The sequence below is a fragment of the Amphiura filiformis genome, chromosome 13 (assembly GCF_039555335.1).
Source record: "Amphiura filiformis chromosome 13, Afil_fr2py, whole genome shotgun sequence".
Classification (NCBI taxonomy): Eukaryota; Metazoa; Echinodermata; class Ophiuroidea; order Amphilepidida; family Amphiuridae; genus Amphiura; species Amphiura filiformis.
The window spans coordinates 49949884-49974753 of record NC_092640.1 but is presented as its reverse complement, the minus strand read 5'-3'; the positions used below and the strand labels follow the sequence as shown (position 1 = coordinate 49974753).

At 36.9% G+C, this 24870-nt stretch overlaps 1 long non-coding RNA gene across 1 annotated transcript in view; it reads right to left on the bottom strand.

Annotated features, from left to right (window-relative positions):
- Positions 1-3649: 3649 nt before the first annotated feature.
- LOC140167320 (uncharacterized) overlaps positions 3650-24870 on the bottom strand; it is a 38238-nt gene continuing 17017 nt past the window's right edge. The window contains exons 2-3 of the long non-coding RNA XR_011861032.1: positions 5036-5133; positions 3650-3980 (exon numbers count right to left, since the gene is read on the bottom strand). This is a non-coding gene — a long non-coding RNA (uncharacterized lncRNA). The remainder of the gene's footprint in view (positions 3981-5035; positions 5134-24870) is intronic.

Sequence of the window (24870 nt, the reverse complement as noted above, 5' to 3'; positions counted from 1 at the left end):
CAGCACCCATGCATATAGCGTGTGTGCACTGATTCCTATTTTTTTTTTTTTTTTTTTTTTTTTTTAACTTTTAACTTAAAAAATGAACTTTTTCTGGTCCACTTCGAGAAAAAATCATGTTACAGTATTTACGGATGAAATCGCCATTATAGCACGGGGCAATTCGCATATCTACGTACAGCGCGTGTTATGCATGTCACTGCAGCCGCGAGTTACGGCGCAGTGTAAAGACCACCACAGTGCATACAAACACGTCTGATTGATGAAACCGGTTAGGTTTTTGTGTCAGAATAGCCATGTACTATTTCACAAATTTTAGTGATATAAACACGTTTGTGACATTTTTGAGTTTTTTTGTTTTTTTAAATCTTAAATATAGTGCTTTATACACTAGCCTACATTGACTGTAGCATCATCATGTAGGTAAGCTTAATATATACAGTGGAAATGGTGGGTAGCTATTTGCTTTTCGATGTGAATATTAAACTGTTGGGCTGTATCGTAAAAAGCTACGGAACATTGAAAGTCGAAATTTTATTGAGATTTTAGGCCTCATAAAACTTTACGGGGCCTAAAATCTCGATAAAATTCATGATTTTAATGTTACGTAAAACTAAACGCTACTGAAACATTGAAATCAAGAATTTCATCGAGATTTTCGGCCTTGTAAAACTTTATTTCAATGTTCCATAAACATAACATTGAAATGGAAAATTTTATTGAGATTTTAGGACTTGTAATTTAACGTAAAAGCTACGGCACATTGAAATCAAGGATTTTATCGAGCTTTTATGCCTCGTAAAGCTTTGCGTAAAAGCTACGAAACATTGGAATCAATTAAAATTCTCAATTTCAATTTTATCACGATTTTAGGTCTAATAAAACTTTAAAGAGGCCTAAAATCTCGATAAAATTCTTGATTTTACTGTTCCGTATAAGCTACGGCACATTGAAATCAAGGATTTTATCGAGATTTTATGCCTCGTAAAGCTTTAACGTAAAAGCTACGGAACATTGGAATCAATTAAAATTCTCAATTTCAATTTTATCACGATTTTAGGTCTAATAAAACTTTAAAGAGGCCTAAAATCTCGATAAAATTCTTGATTTTACTGTTCCGTAAAAGCTACGGCACATTGAAATCAAGGATTTTATCGAGATTTTATGCCTCGTAAAGCTTTATGTTAAAGCTACGGAACATTGGAATCAATTAAAATTCTCAATTTCAATTTTATCACGATTTTAGGTCTAATAAAACTTTAAACGGCCTAAAATCTCGATAAAATTCTTGATTTTACTGTTCCGTAAAAGCTACGACACATTGAAATCAAGGATTTTATCGAGATTTTATGCCTCGTAAAGCTTTGCGTAAAAGCTACGGAACATTGGAATCAATTAAAATTCTCAATTTCAATTTGATCACGATTTTAGGTCTAATAAAACTTTATACGGCCTAAAATCTCGATAAAATTCTTGATTTTACTGTTCCGTAAAAGCTACGGCACATTGAAATCAAGGATTTTATCGAGATGTTATGCCTCGTAAAGCTTTGCGTAAAAGCTACGGAACATTGGAATCAATTAAAATTCTCAATTTCAATTTTATCACAATTTTTGGTCTAATAAAACTTTATGAGGCCTAAAATCTCAATAAAATTCTTGATTTTACTGTTCCGTAAAAGCTACGGCACATTGAAATCAAGGATTTTATCGAGATTTTATGCCTCGTAAAGCTTTGCGTAAAAGCTACGAAACATTGGAATCAATTAAAATTCTCAATTTAAATTTTATCACGATTTTAGATCTAATAAAACTTTAAACGGCCTAAAATCTCGATAAAATTCTTGATTTTACTGTTCCGTAAAAGCTACGGCACATTGAAATCAAGGATTTTATCGAGATTTTATGCCTCGTAAAGCTTTAGCGTAAAAGCTACGGAACATTGGAATCAATTAAAATTCTCAATTTCAATTTTATCACGATTTTAGATCTAATAAAACTTTAAGCGGCCTAAAATCTCGATAAAATTCTTGATTTTACTGTTCCGTAAAAGCTACGGCACATTGAAATCAAGGATTTTATCCAGATTTTATGCCTCGTAAAGCTTTGCGTAAAAGCTACGGAACATTGGAATCAATTAAAATTCTCAATTTCAATTTTATCACGATTTTAGGTCTAATAAAACTTTAAGAGGCCTAAAATCTTGATAAAATTCTTGATTTTACTGTTCCGTAAAAGCTACTGCACATTGAAATCAAGGATTTTATCAAGATTTTATGCATCATAAAGCTTAACGTACAAGCTACGGAACATTGGAATCAATTAAAATTCTCAATTTCAATTTTATCACGATTTTAGGTCTAATAAAACTTTAAGCGGCCTAAAATCTCGATAAAATTCTTGATTTTACTGTTCCGTAAAAGCTACGGCACATTGAAATCAAGGATTTTATCGAGATTTTATGCCTCGTAAAGCTTTGCGTAAAAGCTACGGAACATTGGAATCAATTAAAATTCTCAATTTCAATTTGATCACGATTTTAGGTCTAATAAAACTTTAAGCGGCCTAAAATCTCGATAAAATTCTTGATTTTACTGTTCCGTAAAAGCTACGGCACATTGAAATCAAGGATTTTATCGAGATTTTATGCCTCGTAAAGCTTTACGTAAAAGCTACGGAACATTGGAATCAATTAAAATTCTCAATTTCAATTTTATCACGATTTTAGGTCTAATAAAACTTTAAGAGGCCTAAAATCTTGATAAAATTCTTGATTTACTGTTCCGTAAAAGCTACGGCACATTGAAATCAAGGATTTTATCGAGATTTTATGCCTCGTAAAGCTTTGCGTAAAAGCTACGGAACATTGGAATCAATTAAAATTCTCAATTTCAATTTTATCACGATTTTAGGTCTAATAAAACTTTAAACGGCCTAAAATCTCGATAAAATTTTAATTTTACTGTTCCGTAAAAGCTACGCACATTGAAATCAAGGATTTTATCGAGATTTTATGCCTCGTAAAGCTTTGCGTAAAAGTTAAGGAACATTGGAATCAATTAAAATTCTCAATTTCAATTTTATCACGATTTTAGGTCTAATAAAACTTTAAGAGGCCTAAAATCTTGATAAAATTTTGATTTTACTGTTCCGTAAAAGCTACGGCACATTGAAATCAAGGATTTTATCGAGATTTTATGCCTCGTAAAGCTTTAACGTAAAAGCTACGAACATTGGAATCAATTAAAATTCTCAATTTCAATTTGATCACGATTTTAGGTCTAATAAAACTTTAAACGAGGCAGTATACATCGTATACAAAGACCGTGTGGGTGAACGACACAAAGTATGATGTAACTGGAACTGAAGACAGATTGTCTAACTTGTTACTGAATTTTAATAGTTTATAATATTTTTCCTTTGAAACAGGAATATTTTACACAATTTTCAACAATCCACCATATCTGTCCACTGTGAACAATTTTCTCCTACCATATTCATTCCATTAACAACCCAGGGAGCGTAAGAAAGTCATTTTGGGTGGGCGCTTATTTTTTATAATGTTTACATAATTACATATAAATCACTGGGCAGGAAAAACCTCCTATGTACTTGGGCCCTTGAACATGTTTAAAACAAAACCGCAAAGAGGTTACATAGGAGGTTTTGCTTTAAACATGTTCAGGGGCCAATGACACATAGGAGGTTTTTCCTGCCCAACGATGATGTAAAAAATGGCCCAGAATATGGAATTTGTGTGTACATGGCTCTGTGTTTGATACACAAGTACATGTAGTTGGTTGAATGGATCCTGCATATAATGGTACATGTACATCCATGATTGTAATTGACTGTGCTCGTATTGTTCAAAAGACCAAACAAGTCCCATTTTGGTAAAAAAGCAGATCGGTGCCCGATGGCGTCAGGAATACAGCGATGTCGAGCCACACTCATGCTGAATCAATATCAAATTCTGGACACCTGCATCATGTGTAAATGAAAAGGATAAAAATGGAAATTAGTTAATTTCTTGTAAACCGATACTGTAAGAACCCAAACATATCTAACCAATGCAATGGAAGTTTCATTAATGCTTCTATTAATATTCCCCCATCTACTTTGTATAATGCACCTTCTCTATTGTAACATTGCACTGTCCCCTGGGCAACACAGGGACATGGACAGTGTTACAAATCCAACACAAGACCCTGCCAGCTTCTACACAGGGCAGGGCATTTTATCGAATGGTAAGTCCCCGACTAAATCCCGGCCCACGGTGAAGTTTCCCAAGTGACTTAGTCGCTGTCCACAGGATGAACTCTTTGAATGGTGAATCCCTGCAAAGTCCTGGCCCCATGTTGAAGTCCCTGACAAGATCCAGGCTCATGTTCCTGGCCCATCTTGCCATTGTTGAGGCACCGCTAAGACATGCATTTTCGGTCCGGTTTTCGGTACCCAACCAAGATTTCACTACCCAGGTAAGAGAGTCAGCATCATTTGTTTTTTTGTTTTTTAATTATTTATGTTATTTATTTTCTTGGTTTTGGAGTGTCCCTGGACCTAGATGCTAAATAGTTAATATGACGATCATTCATGGTTGACAAAAACAATGTTGTGGTAGATTTATTTTTTTTTTTTTGGGGGGTCAGTCAGTCATGAATGATCCTAACATTTAGCTCTAGGTCCAGGGACACAATTATGCAATTTCAGGTACCTGATTACCTGCCCGAAAAATGTGTAGGGTACCCAGATACAAAATAACTCGAAAATGCATGCCTTAGTCACCATTTTTTTTTCATGTTTACAATAAAGTGTTGCAAACTATTTAAAACAATAATTCTAGACGACAACATCAACAAACCCTGCTCTACTGCGGAAGGACTTTTGTAGGGATGGTCTGTCAGGATTTTTTATATTTCTTACCCACAAAAAATCTCATGGGACCGTTGGCCCAGTAGAACAGGTTTTTTTTTCTAGAATTTATATTGTTTTTTAGATTGCAACACATTGTTAATTATAAAGTTGCATTTACATACCGATACTTAGTCATAAACGTAGTAATTACACTCCATCAATTTGCAGTAGGCCTATTCTGGTATAATGGCAACTATAACTTTCCATTATTGGATGACACCTGAAAATAACAATGTGGCAAATGGAACATAGTTACGGTAAATTAACTGCAAAAATTGTACTCTTTGTTGGTATTTAATTAGACAGTAATAACTGCGCACCATCTATTTTGAGGTCATTGTGTGAAATCGGAGGGTTTTGTTTTGGGCGAGGTTTCTTTTGTATACGTGCACGCGTGCGCAGAAGTCATTGTAGCGCGTCAGGAGTCGCTAGAGTTATTAATGACCTCGCAATTAGTGCGCGTCAGGCAATCAATTTCTTTTGATTGGATCACAGGTTTCGCATATATATATTAATGAGGTTATGAATACACATACAATGTACCTCATCAACATCAATGGGGCTACTAATTGTACGACCGGGTCTCGGATACCCTGGCAACTACAGGGAACTGTACGCCAACTCCATAAATTCCCCATAGGCCCCTTCGACTTCCATGCCGAGATGGGCATCTTTGTATCAGAGAGCTCTCCCCCCCCCCTCATTAAACAACAATTTTCCCGTCTCTGTCAATCGACTTCCATACAGGGCGTGGCTTGCTCAAAAAGTCTACTCTAGCCACAAATTTGCTCACTGATAACATTCGAGGCTAGAGACCATTGCATTCAAATATAGCTGAAATCGCTGAAGCATGACACTGTGAAGGGACAACAAATTATTTTGACAATGCGTGAGATTTTACTAATTTTCCAGCTTTTTGCGTGAGATTTACTACCTAGGCGTGAGATTATACTACCTTGGCGTGAGACCGTGAGAAAGTGACCCAATGCATGAGCATTGGGTCACAGTGACGATTGACGTGACTCATGAGTGCAGCGTCTTAACATCTTTCAATCAATTCTTACATCATCATGCATCCGAACATGATAATAGATAATGAAGAAAATATGTATTAAAATTTATTACCCCTGATATACAGGCCGGCGTACAGGACTCGGGAGGACTTTACGTTTACAGGCCCCACGACAGGGTATTAATTCCGATTTCGGAGTCCGATATTGGAGTTAGCGATATTATTTGGAACAATCCGCAGTTAGTTGAAATTAGTCGGAACAATTTGGAGTTATCAAAATTAATCGGAACAATCCGGAGTTATCGAAATTAGTCGGAACAATCCGGAGATACTGGAATTAGTTGGAACAATCCGGAGTTACCAGAATTAGTCGGAACAATCCGGAGTTATCAGAATTTGTCGGAACAATCCGTAGTTATCGGAATTAGTCGGAATAATCCGGAATTAGCTGGAATAATCCGGAGTTATTGGAATAATCCGGACTTAATGGAGTTAGTCGGAACAATGCGGAGTTATAGGAATTAGTTGGAACAATCCGGAGTTATCAGAATTAGTCGGGACAAGATAGAGTTATCGGAATAGTTTGGAACAATTTGGATTGAATTGTAGAAATTAGCCAAAACAACATGTAGGCTTAGTTGAAATTAGCCAGAACAAATCCAGATTTTTCGATTTAGAACAATAACAATTAGAAGGGGACCTTTCTCTATCCCATTTTTTATATGGCATGAAAATTTCCAACATAAAATCTTTCCTTTAAAAGGCAATTCGATCTCATTATTATGTTATCTATACTAGGCCTATAATAGTAATAATTTTACATGTAGTGGCCATGATTCCAGGTCTGTGCTGTGGTATAGTGGCTGACCTAATGATGAAACTCCCAATGGGGGTAGGCGTGTGCCTCTCACTGAACAGTAGTATAGAGACTTCAGCTTCATGATCTACATTTAACCACACAGAGCATTGACCCTTCTATTACTGATCTTTGCTAGAGCATATTGTCAGCCTGCTATGCTAATTGCCCAAGTCATTTTTTGTAATTTTGAGAACAAAGTACAAAATATGGTTCAAGCATGCATTTAAACATATTTATTCACCAATATTTGTACAAGAACAAATGATAATGATACAAATGAAAGGGAATAATCCCAAATAATTAGGAATATTACGTAACTGATGCATGCTTGAACCACTTTTTGTTCTATATAGGCTGAAATCACACATTATTACTTTAAGTTTATATAATTATAGCCACAGGTAGGCCTACTACAAACACATTTTCAGGTCTTCTTGAATTTGGTAAAACTGTTATAGGCTTAGGAACCGGGGGGCTTGGGGGCCTCAGCCCCCTCAATAATTTTGGTGTGAGGCTGGAATACCTTTCAGCCCCCCCATAATCATAGGTGAAGTTAAAAAAATTGTGATAAAATAGAAGGTAATGGGTGTTTGTGACCTATATTTTGCACAATTTTCTGACTCCCAGGGTGACTCTAACACCCTCCAATGTGGCCCACCAAAATGTTTTCAATTTTCAGCCCCCCCATGTTAAAAAATCTTCCTAAGCCAATGAAAACTGAATATAGAATTGCAGCTATAATTACATGTAAAAATTATTTTTGAATATTATCAATTTCTTATTTTTTTATTATAAGTTAATTTTCACTCGTAACGAAATTTTGCAATCTCTGAATGCACTCTCAGCTGTGCACTCGTCATGAGAGATGAGAAGTTTTTGCCACCCGAGTGCGCTTGTTCATGTAATGGGCTGTTCCAGATAATAATCACCCCCCTATAGAGGGCACCGAATTCCATACTCTTTTGTATGTACTTTGGTCTGGAATTCCAGACTTTTTTCCCCAAAACTCTTTACAGTCACATACTTCCAACCTATAGAAGGCGTGAATTCCAGACTTTTCCCCCAAATGCGTTAGGAATTCCAGACCTTTTTCCCCCCAATGCATTATGAATTCCACAATTTTTTACTCTTAATTTCTGAAAATCCATTCAAAGTCATATTCTCCAAACCATAGAGGGCGTCGGAATCCCGGGTCGGAATTCCAGACTTTTTCCCTAAATCATTTGGGAATTCCAGACTATTTTCCCCAATGCGTTGGAATTCCAGACGTTTTACTGTTTTGACCAAAACACCTCCAGAAAAACTTAAAAAGCCATATATACGATTTCGTTCAAATTTTAATTATGTTATTCTTTTATACCCGAAATGCAGAATATAATATTATAGCAATAACTGCCGGAAGGGTTTCTGTCCATCCATCATTAGACTACCCCGTAGTCCACTTGCCCATTGTGCATACTCTGGATATTGTATTTTAAGCTTACAACTCTGATTTAATTAATGTGTGCACAATTGATATATTTTCACATCTGATCAGTCACACTACTCCCTCTGTTTGTTAGCTTCCCAAGTGGACTACTGACTTTGCCTAGCGGTTAAGATTTTTAACACGGGACTCTATGGAGAGTTAGGCCAATTTCTGGCCTAACTAAAATTGTCCATGATGTAATGCATCTTTAAATGGATCTGCCTTGTGCCTTGTGATTGGTCGCCCATACCTCGCTATGGTTTAAATCGTCTGGGCCCGCGCCATTACCATTAACTACACTGTAAACAACTGTCTGTGGTATTTGCGGCGCTTTTGTGTTGACGCGAAAGTTAATCTCTCATCAAACATCTCTAGCGCATCCCGGCGCGTCCATGCTTAGTACTTGTGGTTAATGGACTGATAAACAAGTATGCTTGACAGTGTGTTTTTATAGAGCAAAGTCCAGGGGGTAAAGTTCTGCTTACAATTCAAAGTTCATAGTCGAATTATCGGGTTCGCTATCAATAAACTGGTAGATTCCAAAATCAGAATTGTTCAGTATTAAAGTGAGCCGTTATAATTATGCAAGATAATGTTGCATTCAATTACTTTTATTGTCACTTATCGTCTGATATTTTTAACTCTTTATGACCATTTTACTATTGAATATTTAAATTTTAATAAACATCAGTATAATTTTGAGTTCAACGAAATGGGTTCATCATGACTAATAATAACATATTTTTAATAAAATTCAACTATGGCATAGTCTAATCCATCATAAGCTTATAACAAGGTAAAGTGAAAGAAACCCCACTGGCTATTTTGGCCTTGGGTAAAAATAACAATGCAATGGAAATTTCAGACAGTGGCATGGGGGGGGGGGGCACATTAACTTGTAAATGTATGTACTGACGAAAACATTTTTGCCGACGGACGTTGTGGATTGTTGCCCCAAATTTTTTTTCGACGGTTTGAAAAACTGAAGAGCCAAAAAAATACAGCTAGCAACTGAAAAACAACAAATTTTATGTATAATTCAATTTGTGTCACAATTTCTATGTACATTTTTTTACATTTTTTATCTTTCTTGTTTCACCACCATGCATGCATCAGGAGTAGGTCTGAAGTGCCAAAACTAAATCCCTGGATTAACATGATACCTCCCCACATTTGACCTTTTCTAAATAGAAGTGGTTACAAATTCAAACTCACTGTCAATACTCTGTTAGGGAGTGTTCATAAATACTTTGGTGGGGTGGTTGGAAAAGTTTGAACCTCGGACGTCAACATTTTTGTGATCCCCCTAAAAAGGGTGGATTTTTTTGATCCCCCTTTTTATGGTCTAAAATTTTTTTAGATCCCCCTTCATGTCCTAAAAAAGAAACCAAAAATATACATCAATAACAGTGGCATAGATTTCTTTTTGACATTGGGGTTGATGAAAGTTTCTTGAAGTGCAGTGAATCCAGCACCTTTTGCTGACAAAATAAGTTTATGGTACAAATGCGCACAAAGAAAAAAAAAAAATTTGCCATATTGAAGCTAAACTGGGGAAATATAGTACAAAACTGAAATTAATTTGGGCGAAGCGCAAAAAAAATTGGTACTTTTTAGTATAAAATGACCAAACATTGGGAGGATGATTGTATGGACCATCCCCCTATCCAAATATTGGGGGGGGGGGGTATCCCCCCATCTCCCCGGCATTTACCCCTAATGCCCCTATGGTCATTAACTCATTGGAGTCATAGTGTTACACCCAAATTGTAAAGGGCGCACATTTTGTTGATTTGTTGCTTGAGATTACAAAATTGAATGCTTAACATTAAATTTGGAATGTACATGCCTTCTCGTAACATTTTACCCCAGAATTTTACCCTCAAATTGTTTGATCCCCCCTTATTAAGGACTGAATTTTTTTTGATCCCCCCTTTTTAGGCCCAAAATTTTTTTGATCCCCCCCAGTGTTCCAACCCCCCCACCAAAGTATTTATGAACACTCCCTTATTTTCAAGTGTTTACCTACATACCCTGCCTACATACATGCTTGCCATGTACACTGTATAGGGTATAAAGGCTATGTACACAGTGCACACAATTACATATTTAAAATGGGAATTTTCATGTTGTTTAACATTTATTTTGGGCTAAAATGCTATACTGTAAAATTGAAAATGGCCCGGTAAACACAAAATTTCACCTTTTAGTTTTCCCGGTAGTTCTTAGCCATGAGAAAATAGCTGTACATGTATAAACATGTGCAATCCACAGTAATAACTACATGTGGATATTGCATGTGTGCAACTATTACTGTATTAGTGCTTTTTGGAGTTTGAAATACCCGCTATGTGCTTAGCCCTGCCGTTGAACCTGGCACGGGGTCAGAGGCTAATGGTATTTTCAGAGTTTTGACACTGGTAGCCATATTACCATGGTAACACACTAAATGAAATGTATAAAGTTCTCTACTTGTGTTAACTATGTATAAATGAAAGTAATTGTTGGGAGAAAAGAAAATATAGGCCTATACACGTAGAAAAAAAAATTTAGTCAGTTACAACGTGCATATAAATATTTTGCTGTATTTTTCGGGGGTATTTGCGAGTAAGTGTTTTACTATTGAGGATAAATCAATGGCATGGGCACTCTGTCTGAGTCTGAAGAAATTAATTCCTATTTTAATATTATCTTGCCTGGACCTGATATCAAAATTATTCAGTAGGCCTACTATAGTGTATGTGCGAATTTCATATACATGTCTTTTGTCCAATTAGGCCGTATAAAATTAATGTTTTGGTTCTCGTCCAGAGGATTTTCATGAATTGATGAGGGAGGAGGTGTTTTTTTTTTTTTTTTTTTTTTTCAATGTAAAATTAGCATTGTCAGTAGTTTTCGGTCTTCTCCAACAGTGCTCGAGGAAACGATGAGGCCCTTTTTTTTTTTTTCAAATGTGAGATTCTGAGGATAAACCCCTAGAGTACCACAAAAAGACTTGGAAGTGATGCGTGTTCTCTAATAAACTTATTCACAAGTATGAATATTTCATCACTCATTCCAAAGTTTAAAAAAATTGAAAAATCTAAAAAAAAAAAAAAAAAAATCTGACAAATCCCAGAAATTGAGGAGGGAGGGACGAGAACCAAAATATTAATTTTACACGGCCTTATCTTGTTATTAAGCAGGCCCGTAGCCACAATTTTGTTTGGGGGGGGGTGCTGAATTTTGAAAAAGTAGGCTTTTTTCCAAAAGGTGGTGCAATTTTGTGAAAAGTGGACTTTCTTCCCCAAATTTTGACCTTTTTTTTGACCAAAAAAGCTTTAAAAATCCAATTGTTTTGGCTCGCTATATACGCTCGCAAATGCTTTACATTTTGTGACTTTTTGTATACTTTTGCAAGTTCGGGAGGGGGTGTTGCACTCGTGGCTACGGCTCTGTTATTAAGGAACTGTAATCTTGTACATTTTTCTGTAACATTTTGTAAATAGGCCTATATAGCTTGTAACTCCACTTAGGCCAAAAAAAAATTATTGTTGTGTTGCCCTCAAGTGGGAAAATGGTAAAGTTGGGTCGGACTTCTTTTTTTTCAAACCTTCAGTTTTTTAAAAATCCCCTGAAATATTAAATAATGCTTCTTCAATTAGGAAACATTTGTCAATTTTGACTTCTAAAAACCTGTTAGACATCAATTAAAGAATAGTCTTTCAATAAAATATTAATTTTAAGTGAAAAACATTGATTTTTTGATAATCTCTCACAGAATGATTTTTTTTGGTCTAAATTCACTAACTTCTTATCCAGCTGACCTGACAATAGGCTCAATTTTAAAACAGTATATATTTCATTACTTCAGTAGATGAAAGGATTGACAGGAAAAAGGAAAAGAAGCCCTATTTCCAGACGGGAAGGGGCACTCGAATTTGGAAATGACAGGGATGTGCAGACACCAGTTTGAAACTAGGTGTCTTTCAGTGAGAGAATTGACAAAAATAAAAGGGAGTCATTTGAAAAAGGGAGTCATTTGATGAAATCCCCCCGGTCATTGAGACTGCATGGGGAATATTTTACCCAAAAAGAGGGCATGATAAAGTAGCCCCATTCCCTTTTTGGAAGACCTAATATGCAGCAAAAAGACTTGTTTGGACAACCCCCACCCTGGGTTTTGCCCCTAAACCTAATCTATGAGGGTGTGAAAACCAAACACCTGTATGATGATGCAGATTTCACAGTGAAAATTGCTTGTGCATGAGAAACATGTATTTTTTATAGGGCACACAAGGACACCCACACGACTAGTCCCAATGGGACATTTACTCCAGGTCACTACAGCTGATACTGGCTGCGAATAAAAGTTCATAGTAGTATTTATTCCACAACTAATTTTTCAAGTAAACTACACACAAACTGAATTGTATGACTGGAAACTTTAAAATCCCATTTGCTTCATAATTGTTAAATTTATAAACAGCTATAAAGAATTTAATGTAAATTACTTATTTACACTGTACACATTGACTATTTAGACAACATGTTCTAACTATATTGATGATATTTTAATACAAATCTTCAAAAATACAAAAATCAAATCAAGTTGAAGTTTACTGGCATTTCAATTAATATTGATGACATTTTGGATTCACTATTTAAACAGGGAAGTGCCATTTAAAGTCATAATGTACAATCTAATAGTAATATGAATTTGGTTAATTTTTTAAAACCTGATTTTTTGGCATATTTGTAATGTTTACATGTCACAACTTGCACCTAAATGGAATCAGCCAAATTTGTTGTGTTTGTAGGTAAACAGAGCAAAGTTAGACATAAAGTCATAATTCAAGAAATTATGACTTTATGTCCGCCCATAGAAGTGCGTGTTAAACGGCCAAAATAACAAGCAGTGTTTCTTTCACGTTACCTCGTTATTTCAGCTCAAAATGGCCGGACAGAAACCATTCCCGATCATTATTACTAGTATTATTTCAGCATTTTGAGTATATAATGACAAATTTTAAATTTGAAGGAAATCGTACATTAAGCCTTTAAAGCTATAGGATTAAGGAACACTTATAAATTGTTCGATAAATTGGAGATTACCAAATGGTGTCATATTTTAAAAAAATTATCAAGTCAAAATGACTCCCCATAAAACTGCACTGCATTTTTAATTTAACCACTTGAACCTGCAAAATTGCTATATCTGTGGTAGATGGCAAATAATACTTTCCATGTAGGCATTGGCAATGAAGAGATCCGACTTGGAGTGACAGGGGTTTCTCTTTGGTGAGGCTTTTTGCGCCACGGTTGAGGACCGGGCCGAGAAGGCAACCAAAGCGAGCACTCTGAAGAAGTCAGAGGCTGCCCTGACCAAGGGGAAGGGCAGCAAGACGAAGAAGAAACGCAATAAGTCCAATTCTTCTGGTAAGCGTTCCTCTTCGTCGGCTCCGGCTTCAGCAGGTCGTGCACCACCGTCTACCCCGGAGCCCGAGGCTACCTCTGCAGCACCCAAAAAGTCTGGGAAGCGCAAGAGTAGTGCAGGATCATCAGACAAACCCCTCAAGAAGAGCAAGCATTCTTCCAAGGGGAGCAAGTCAGATCATTCCTGAGGCACGGTGGTCGACAGTCCATGCCGGGCGGCAAGCCATCTCTCCGGCGCCTGGGTATTGTCGGTAGTGGCGGGGTTACAGACTGGAGTTCACCAGTCCCCCTCGTGCGCCTGCTGCGTTTCAGAGGTCCACAGTAGTGCCGTCAGACGGCCCCCAGCGTCGGGCACTACTATCGGAGGTCACTCAGCTTCTCACAAAGCGGGCGATTGTCCCGTCTACCCCCCTTTCCCCAAGGTGTTTTGGAGCACATTCTTCTTGGCTCCAAAGAAGACCGGCGACTGGAGGCCCATATTGAACCTCAAGCCGTTGAACGCGTTCATCAGGCCCAAGAGGTTCAGAATGGAGACTCTCGCTTCGGTGCTAGCCTGTCCCATCAAGGGTATGTGGGCGGCATCGCTAGATCTTGGCATGGATGAAGGTTCTGGGCCCTATGAGGCATATCCAACTGCACCTTCTCGCCTTTTACAGGCCCAGTCATCACCCGATATCGTTCGCGGTTCCGATGTCGGAGATCGCGCGAGATGAACTCTGGTGGTGGACCCATCAGCCCAATTTGATCGACGCGTCAAAGCTGGGCTGGAGGGCCACATCCACGGGGACACAGTCCCACATCAACCTTCTCGAGCTATGGGCAGTGGAGAGAACTCTCCAGCACTACGAGGAGGTGATCGTGGGATCTCATATCGTTGTCCAGATGGACAACACAGCCGTGGTGCATGGTGGCCTACCTCAACAGACAAGGGGGCACCAGGTCACCTCGGTTGTGCCTGCATGCACTGCGCCTGATAGGGTGGTGCAAGTCCAGGCATATTACGTTGAGAGCGATGCACATAGCGGGCGTCACCAACATCCTCGCGGACGATCTGTCACGAGGGAAGGTGTCGGGACCAACAGAATCGTCCAGACGATCTTCGAGGTGATGTACCACCCCTCGATAGATCTGTTCGCATTTCAGCGCAATCATCAACTGCCGGTGTACTGCTCGAGGGTCGCAGACCCACAAGCGTTCGCCGTGGACGCTCTGTCCATAGACTGGGGAGGGATGACTGCATACGATTTCCCCCGATCTCACTACTCACGAGGGTGGTGGCCAAGATCGGGAGGGAGGACTGCAACATCATTCTGATCGCACCGTTCTGGCCGAAACACCTGTGGTTTTGTCCGATGGTGGATCTGCCGCGATTCCACGAGTTACCAGATCTACTCCGGATGCCCAGATGAGAGGTACCCAGTCCACCACTAGAGCACCTGCAGTTAGCTGCATGGCCTTTATCAGGGAATGCGCAGCAGAGAGGCTTTTCATCAGAAGCTGCTTCTCTCATCGCCGGGGGTAGATGAAAGTCTACCCTCCGTACGTATAGCCAGCGGCTGGCTCCCTACTACACATGGTGCGGTGAGAGAGATATCTCTCCCACTAGAGCGTCTGTGCCTCTAGTGGCAGAGTTTCTGACAGAAAAGTTCCAGTCAGGACTTCAGCAGGCCACGGTGGCCAACTACAAGTCGGCGATTCTCTCCATTCATCGAGGATTCGAAGAGTTTGCCCTCTATAGGGGTCTGATGGAATGCGCCTGGAATTCCATACTTTTTGCGGAGATTGGGTCTGGAATTCCAGATATTTTTTTCAAAAAAGTTTGCCCTCTATAGGGGTTTGATGGAATGTGCCTGGAATTCCATACTTTTTTCAGAGATTGGGTCTGGAAGTCCAGATATTTTTTCCAAAAAAAGTTTGCCCTCTATAGTAGTTCTATGGAATACACCTGGAATTCCATATGTTTTTATGGAGATTGGGTCCGAATTCCAGATGCTTTTTCCAAAACAAATTTGGAATTCAGATTTGTTTTCAAAAAACATTTGCCCTCTATAGGGGGGTCCTTTATTATCTGGAATAGCCCAATGTACATGTACTGAATGTGTTTTTAATGTTTCATGTTTACATGTATAATTCACCATCAATGAGATGAGCTGAGCATGCAATCTCACCCATCACTGAGTTTAATGATTTAAAGAGTTCATAAAGTTTGCATTTTAGGCAGAGAATTACTATAAGATCCTAAAAATAAGGATCTTTGTTATTATCAATTGAACTTCTAATCATTAGGGCTAAAAAATGTTTATTTCCTGGTAGCCTAAAACCAACTTTCACTAAAAATGCAGCAACCTTTTCCACAATATTAAAATGTATTGTATGGAGAAGTTAATTTCCCTCCAAATCCCAAAATTTCCCTGGAATGAATTACCTGAATTCCACATGTTCTGCATTAAGTGACAGATGAATCTGAATATGAACAGCCCCAATTAATTAGGAAAATGAGTTTTTTCAGAGTCAGAGTCCGAGCTGAGTCTGTGAGTTCGACAAAAAAAAAAGTGAGTCCGAGTGCAGACTCGAATGATATATCACTGGGTTCAGGAGCAGAGTTAATTAGCAGTGCACTACATATTATATATTAAAATAGTACAGGATCTTCACTTCAGACTTCAGTGTAGCTGGGCCTCAAATAATAAAAGCCTATGGTTCATGTGGTCTCATACTCAGATTTGCAACTGGCTAGGCCCCACTCTATCACAAACAGCTTCTTAGCATGCTTATTGCTTCCCCATTATCCATTTAAAATTATTATTCTTTCAATTCCCCTTTATAACTCATTGTTTACACAATATTCAATGATTGGATAGCTTGTGGACTTTTAAAACACTAAGACTGTTAAAGCATTATTAAATACTGCTAATATAATAACTAGTGCACCTTTAATGGCAGTATACACACGCATTCCATCATCATGTTACCATGTTAACCTCTGGCCCCTAGCTCGCCCTATTTGATCTTTTGTAGTTAAAAGTGGGAAGTTTGAACTGGTTGTGTACTTGCTATAGTATTTAGCATGTTAGCCATACTACACAGTATACACATTATTTACACATGCACTGTAAATAGTTTATAATAAATTATCTGATGAAGTAAATACAAAAATCTATTTAGATTTTTAGAATTTGATGTCTATTTCTTGACTTACGTCCAATTTTATTTGCTCGGTAATTTTTTCTGGGACACCCTGTATTGAGCAGTTTTTGAATTAGTATTACCACTGGCGCCATCTCTTCAAAAGTAACAAAAGCGGTTCTTACATTAAGCAGACTGGCAGACTGAGCAGACTGGCAGACTGAGCAGACTGGCAGACTGGATTGAAATTTGGCAAAAAGTCATAGAACTTAAAGTGAAACAAAAGGATGTCAAAGTCATTTGGGGTTCATTATTGCAGATTCATGAAAATTGACGGGAACAAAAAATGGCAAGTGTAATAAAAAAGTTTGTATGGCCATGGAAATAGGTATGACATACATTGTACCATTAGTTGTTTGTAGTTTCATTCTATAACCCATGCCTTGCTATAACACCCACAAAAATTAAACTGTTTGGACTGAAATTCCCTGTTTTATATAATAAATGTCCTGATTAAGATGCCTATAATTGGTCAGCATACCAAATGTTATAACCATCAATAACCAACAGAAACCCTTCATGAATGAATCCTCTAGAGCTCTGTAGCCTACTACTTGAATGAATCCATTGTGGTATTATGAGATTGTTACCATTCTGCATACATTTTATTTCTAGAGTTTCTAAGTGACGAGTTATAATTATGCAGAGTCCATATTGGAGTTCGAGTATGTGGTGTTGGTGTGGTGTTTAGGGACCGATCGTTATTTACGGCAGGGGGGAATGGGTGTTTTGGCAAAAATATCGACAAAAATTTCGCGTTCCCCCTCGCGTCCGCTCAAAATTTTCGCGTTCCCCCTTGTTTTCCCAATTTTCTCCATTTAAAATTTAACAATCCCCCTCCTGGTTCAACTAAAATTTCAGGTTCCCCCCCTCAAGACCACAAAAAATTTTGTGTTCCCCCCTAAATTGAGCGCAAATTATCTCTAGTCAATTTAATTCTTGAACAAAATACCCCTCTTGTATTGAGCAATATAATAGGTTGACCCACAGGCCAATAGATCATCCTCTAGTGATCCTATTATGATACTTAGTAGCCTTTATAATGTCGTTTGGGTAAGCTGTGTTTGAAAGATTTAGTGTGGTCATGGTGGTGGCCTAGATTTATAATAGGATGAAGAGTGGTTGTCAAATCTGGAAATTGTGCCAATGCATATTAGCATTGGGATATTATGGTAGGCCTGCAAAATTTATGTAAACTCACCATACTCAAACTCACTGATTTTGGGTAGCATAGTAAAATGGTAATTCTTTTCTCCCTTTTGGGAAAAGGTTTTATAATGAGGTGGGTGGGCCCATCTAGTGAACCATAAAACTAAGTGGTCTCCACTATAAATCTCAAATTCAAACTAGGTGATTAGACTGGCTTTTGAGCATCATTTAATTTATGAAAAAACAGAATGAATTCAAAATTTTTGTGTTTGCTTTGGCATCAAGTTTGGGGGTTGTTCCTATATGCCCGATATTAAACTCTGCCAGTCTGCCAGTAAGCCAGTCTGCTCAGTCTGCCAGTCTGCTCAGTCTGCCAGTCTGCTCAGTCTGCCAGTCTGCTCAGTCTGCCCGTCTGCTTAATGTAAGAACCGTAACAAAAGAGCTTTTAAGAAATGTATACATGGTATGAAAAACAGATTCAACATAACAATTTGGAAAATTATTTACACATGCTATAGGAAGGGCTGTCAACTCTCCCGCTTTGCCGTGAGTCTCACGCAAGCAATTCCAAAAAGTTGACAGCCCTGGCTATAGGAATAGCTTGTAATAATGTGTAAATTTGGATCAAAAATCCCCAAAATGGGCTAAAGATAATTTATTAAAAGTACGGACATTTTGACTAAAGAAGGAATTCAGGCATGAGAAGGAAAGGCAGCATCTCTGATACTGGGAAATACTTGTAAACATTGAAATTAGTAGTACTGGTTTTGCAATAATTTATGTATACACTTTAGAAATAGTTTGTTCATGTTTCAACACATTTTCATATTCTTATCAAATAATTTCAATACATTTTAGGAAATGCCATTCATCCAAAACAGGTATAATTAAATTTATCATGTGAGTGATGTTTGTCTGTGACAAAGAAGTTACAGAGTAAAAGGCAAAACATTATTTCACTGTAATACCGGATAAAAACATTACCTTTCCCATCTATATAACTTTACTGCTTTTTCTCTATAGGAGTAATGGTGCGTGATAATTAGAGTAAGATTTTTCAATGTCCAAAGTGAATACGATATATAATTTTTCTTGAAAGTTGCAACATGAATATGTTAAATATCTATTAAGATGCATTTCAGGGGGGAGTAAAGTCCACTTTTTACATCAAAGCCAACTTTCACACAAAACCAGGTCTACATTTCCAAAAATCCAAATACCTGGATGCCATTAATTATATTGCTGCCCACCCAGTAAATTATTTTCCCTAATTTGAGTGCAAAATAAATTAAATTGCCGACCCAGTAAATTATCCTTATACATTTGTACCTCCCTGCAATCCCCATGCATAAAATGCCTACAATTTCAATTTCGCTCTTTAGACCAAATTAAAGAGATCAAGACAAAATGTTATATACAGTGGAATCAGAAACATCTTGGATCACAGAAAAACTTTACTTGATTTCTTTTACAGTCTGTCTCAAAAAAAATTGTGCAAGTGAAAAGCGCCCTCTTTGGCAATTAGAAAATACAGTTGTGACATTATGCTTATATCAATGTCAAGGGCGCAGTCTTAGCTCTCACATGCCGCTTGTTCTGTTCAATTTGCTTGTTGCAATCTCGAGATATATTTATTTAACAACGAAAGGGTAAAACACAATTGTGCCACTTTTACTAGGGAAGAGAGCTGTACATGTAAAATTTATGCGTCTAATGCACTCTTCCTTAGGGGCTCGTGTATTATTCGCATCAACATTTTGTCTAATTTCTCTCCCAACAAGTAATATAAACTTAAAAGGTCCGTATGCACAAAAGAGTTAGAACGGGTCTAAAGTTAGACTTGGTCTAAGTGTTATTTAGTACCATGAGAAAGGACATTTTGCTGAAGTTATTTTGTATTATTTTTGAACGTTGTATTAAAATCGTTAGAATTTGCTAGCTAATCTAGGAAGGAAAATAAGAAAGGACAATTCCTGGTGGAACTTAATTCCAGTTAGTGGTCTAACTTTAGACCTTCTCTAACTCTTTTGTGCATACGGACCCTAGTGTGCAATCTGTTTGTCTTTTAACATGTCTTGAGTGACTAAGAGAACAGTATTTACCATGATAAAATCATTGACGTGCACATGTATTTAATTTTACAGCAGAATGTGAAATATTTATTTATCTTTTCGTGGAAAAGAGAATCATTATTCCTGTATCATGATAAAATAGTAAAAACAGTAAAACAATGCAATGTGTGATTGATGCATTCTATTGATTTCAAAAAGGAACTCTTGATAAACTTGATGCTATCGCTGATTTACATGCAAAGCTCTCTTCCCTAGTAAAAGTGACACAATTGTGATTTTACCCTTTCGTCGTTAACTAAGCATGTCTCGAGATTAAAACAAGCAAATTGAACAGAACAAACGGTATTTGAGAGCTAAGGCTACACCCTTGACGTTGATGTAAGCATCATGTCATAACGGTATTTTCCAATTGCCAAAGAGGGCGCTTTTCACTTGCACAACTTTTTTTGAGACAGGCTGTATTTACTAGTTCAGGCTCAAACGCTATTCTCAATTAACTTAAAATCCAGAAAACAAGTTAATTGGGCCACCTTTGACCGTTTCTTTTTTTAATGTCTTTCTTCCATGGTACAATCCATCTGCGAACAAATTAACTTCTATATAGGCCTAAATGTCACCATTGTCATAGCTGTATACAATATGGAATGTCATAACTTCATGCATCTTGATCCACATAGTATATGGCATTTGAATTACCCGGCTCTATGGTGAACCTGGCAATAGCATTTTTAGAGCTAGGGTGCAAATTGTGATTTCTTCCTCAGGAGCAAGGTTTTTAGGCTCAAGATTTCCTCAATCATACAAGACATAAAATAGGTTTGTTATGCATTTGAACGATGAGAATGCCAACATAGAATGTTTTTAAAGAGACTCTACATGTAAAGTCTTCTAACTTTAAAAAAAGGGCTCTATTTGGGAAAATGTAAGCGCTGCAAAAATTCGGTATTTTATACTAGTTTGGCCCATGATTGGTGTGAATTTTGCTGGGACACGGGCTCCTTTCCATTTCTTTTCCTCTCCCTCCCCGATTTTCTCTTTCAATTTTTGTCAGAGAGAGCACTTTTCTCATTCACTTTTTGTCACTCTGCCCCCCCCTTCTGATAACTTTTCCTTATGAAGAAACTTCACCTCTTTTTTTGCATTTGGTCTTTCTTCTTCCAAGTGTTCATTTTTTAAATAATCATTTGGAAGGTACAAAGATTGAATTACTACGGCACTAGCATCTGTTTGCAGCATGCCCTTAGTTTTAACTTCCTCATTTTTATATCAATAGGGAATCAAATTTGCATATCATGTTCAAGTAGTTTGATTTGGCCTTCTCTATTTCTTTCCCTTTAATTTCCCCCAAATCGTACTGGTTAGTAGGAGCCACTTGCTGACCCTTGTATCTCCATTTCTGTTACCATGGTTGGTTACTACCTTTTTATGTTTACCTCTTAATGTTGATGGGTCCATCTCACTATCCTTTACAACTTGTTCAGTGCTTTACATGTATGTTCACTTTTTAAATTCCCTCGTAATTTTCCAGGTCGTCACTTCCTCACTAGCACTTGATTTTTTAGCATTGATACACTGAATTCCTTTATGACTTCTTTTTTTCCATACAATCCTCATTGCCTTAACTTAATAAATTTCCTCAGATATGTGCCCTATTACCACCTGTACCTGCCTTCACGCAACTTCTTTTTTTCCTGTTAAATTACATTGAATACCTCCTCTGATGATAAATTGTAAATTTCCTCAAATATGCATTGTTACCCATATCCACAATCTAACACCAACACCTTCTTCTTTTAAAAAATATTGTGAAAAAAGAACTTCTGTAAGTATATTGCCAGTCATTGACACACTTGCACTGTGTTTTTCTAATATATTGGGAGTTTTACTATTGATGATAAATCAAATGGCACAGACAATCTGAAGAAAATGATATTAGACTAGATTTGAATTAGTACATGTACTGTTTTTGTATTCATGAATTTCATATAGGTCTTACGTAGTTATGTGTACGTCAAGAGTAAATAATTATGTTGTTGCTCTTCTGGGCCAAGTTTTCAACTTGTTGTTGACCCCCCTTTTTCAACTGCCTCTCATCAAATGATCCCCGGGAAATGATCCCTTCAATCAATTCAGTTCGCGCCTACACCTCAATTTCTGGGATCAGTCCATATTTTTTTCCTCAATTTACATATTTAATTTTAAGGTTATATAGGCCTAATGTTGATAAACAAGTTAAATTTTCACCATGAATCACTTGCAAGTATTTTTGTAGAACTCTAAAAGAGTCTAACCCTTCATAATCTTAAATATAATAAAATTCCCTTTAAAAGGAAGGCCAGCCTCAATGCAGAAGAGGTCTTGTAAATAGTTTGGGTCACCGTGAAAGGCATTTTTTAGGATCACGCTTACCATGTTACATGACAGTTCACCAAACCATCAATGGTGATAACATGCACACTGAAACAAAAAAAAAAACTCCTATAACTCCTGTCAACTCTTTAATTCATTACTCCAAATTGTTCTGTATTTTTGTCTAACTGCTTTTTACCCATGCTTTTTATTAAAATCAAGAAATACACTGCAGTTGTTAGTTAAGTCGCTATGTAAACCTAACTTACATGCACATTTTATTTTAAAATGATTTTATATTATTTCGTAATGTATAGTTTGCTATAAAGTAGATAGTGGCAAGCACATGATAAAGGACTGATCATTCACTACAATCTTCACTTTTAAACTGTATTTTTGAATGTGTTGATTGTTAGTCCAAAACTCCTGCAATTAAGCTATGGACATGGCATCTTACCTACCCCATTCTGTAATACTAATAGTCTGCATTGTGTGTTTTCTCAGTCTTCAATCATTTTGTTGAATGTAATTTTATGAATCAAATAAAAAAGATAGAAAGTGGCCTCACTTTAGTTATGTGTCATTTACAGTATTTATAATTTATTTATTTTCTATAAGTGCATGTCAAAATATGGGATATATTGTTCAAATTTATAGCTAGCCCCTAAAAACTTTATTTTCCATCGGATTTTCCCGTTGAAAAGACAAAACTGATGTTAAAGATAGCAATAATATCATCAATAACATTTTGAGTCAATTTTATCCATAAAACGATACAAGAAAGGATAGATAATTACTTTGACTTCAATGTGGTCCATATAATGAAGATTTTGATTCTACAACATTATTAGATCTGTTATCAACATATCAATTATGCACTCACAGGCAACCAAACATGCTATGCTCAGTAGTCCACTGATATGACCTCATTAATCCAGTGATCATTCCCCGCTAATTACTAATTGTTGACCACAGTGATTGTTGACCATGTCATATTTTTGATATGCTGATTGCTGAACAAGTTTATGTTTATATGTGTAGGCCTAACCTATGATAACTTTTTAAGTCATAATTAATTCAAACATAACTTTGGCAATACTCAATCGTTTTAGTTCGTTGAAACGGCAAAACATACTTTCTTTTCCTTGCAAATCGAATTAGCAGACATCAAAAACATTTCCACCACAAGAAGTAAAAAAAAAATTCATACCAATAGAAGAAGGCTATAATCTTAGCTAATCTTTAGTGTACACAAATCCCATCTCAGAATTAGATACCAGCCCTATGGGCTGGCGAAAAGCGCCTCATCATTTTCCTGTTAAATACTGAAAACTGCTAGCACTGTCAATATCACATGGAAACTGCAGTATTTTTTCATTTAGCCAAAAATAAATAAATGTTGGGACGTGAAACAAATTTTCATGTGGCCTCACCAAACACCCCCCCCCCTAATTTCTGATAATCTAAAAAGGTATTTTTCTTCAAATATTTCCTCCTAAAACTTTCCATGGCTTTTTGAAAAAAAATCCAAACTTCATCAACTTTTATATTTTGACCTCATTGTCACCACTCCGACCGAAAGACCCTCATTTTGATAAAATGTTTCCCATGACTCTCACATCCCATTCTGGGCCATCTCACGCTAATGACTCCATCTTTTGGTGTCAAGTATCTTAATGAGGCCCCTAGTTTCAAACTGGTGTCTGTGCACATCCCCATATCTTCCAAACTGTTCTGATTAAAATAAACAACAACAAAAATAAATAAAAAAACCAAAAATAAAAAAATAAAAAAACCCACGAAACCAGTCAAATCCTTCCATTTGTTCACCATGTATCATGTGTTATGTGTCATATGGAAACTGCAGTATATTTTTTTCATTTACCAAAAATTAAATAAATGTTGGGACGTGAAACAAATTTTCAATTTATGTAGCCTCACCAAACAACCCCTCCCCAATTTCTGATACTCTAAAAAAGTATTTTTCTTCAAATATTTCCTCCTAAAACTTTCCATGGCTTTTTGAAAAAAAAAAAAAAATCCAAACTTCATAAACTTTTATATTTTGACCTCACTGTCCACACTCCGACAGAAAGACCCTCATTTTGATAAAATGTTTCCCATGACTCTCACACCCCCTCCTATTTGGGCCATCACACGCTAATGACTCCATCTTTTGGTGTCAAGTATCTCATTGAGGCCCCTAGTTTCAAACTGGTGTCTGTGCACATCCTCATATCTTCCAAACTGTTTTGATTAAAATAAACAACAAAAACAAAAAAAAAAAAACAAGCAAACAAACAAACAAACAAACAAAAAAACACGAAACCTGTCAAATCCTTCCATTTGTTCACCATGTATCATAATGTGTTATTTTAAAAGGCTTATTCATAAAAAGTTGTTCCTTAAATTTCCTCTATGATTACATTCTTGCTAAACTTCTCCTA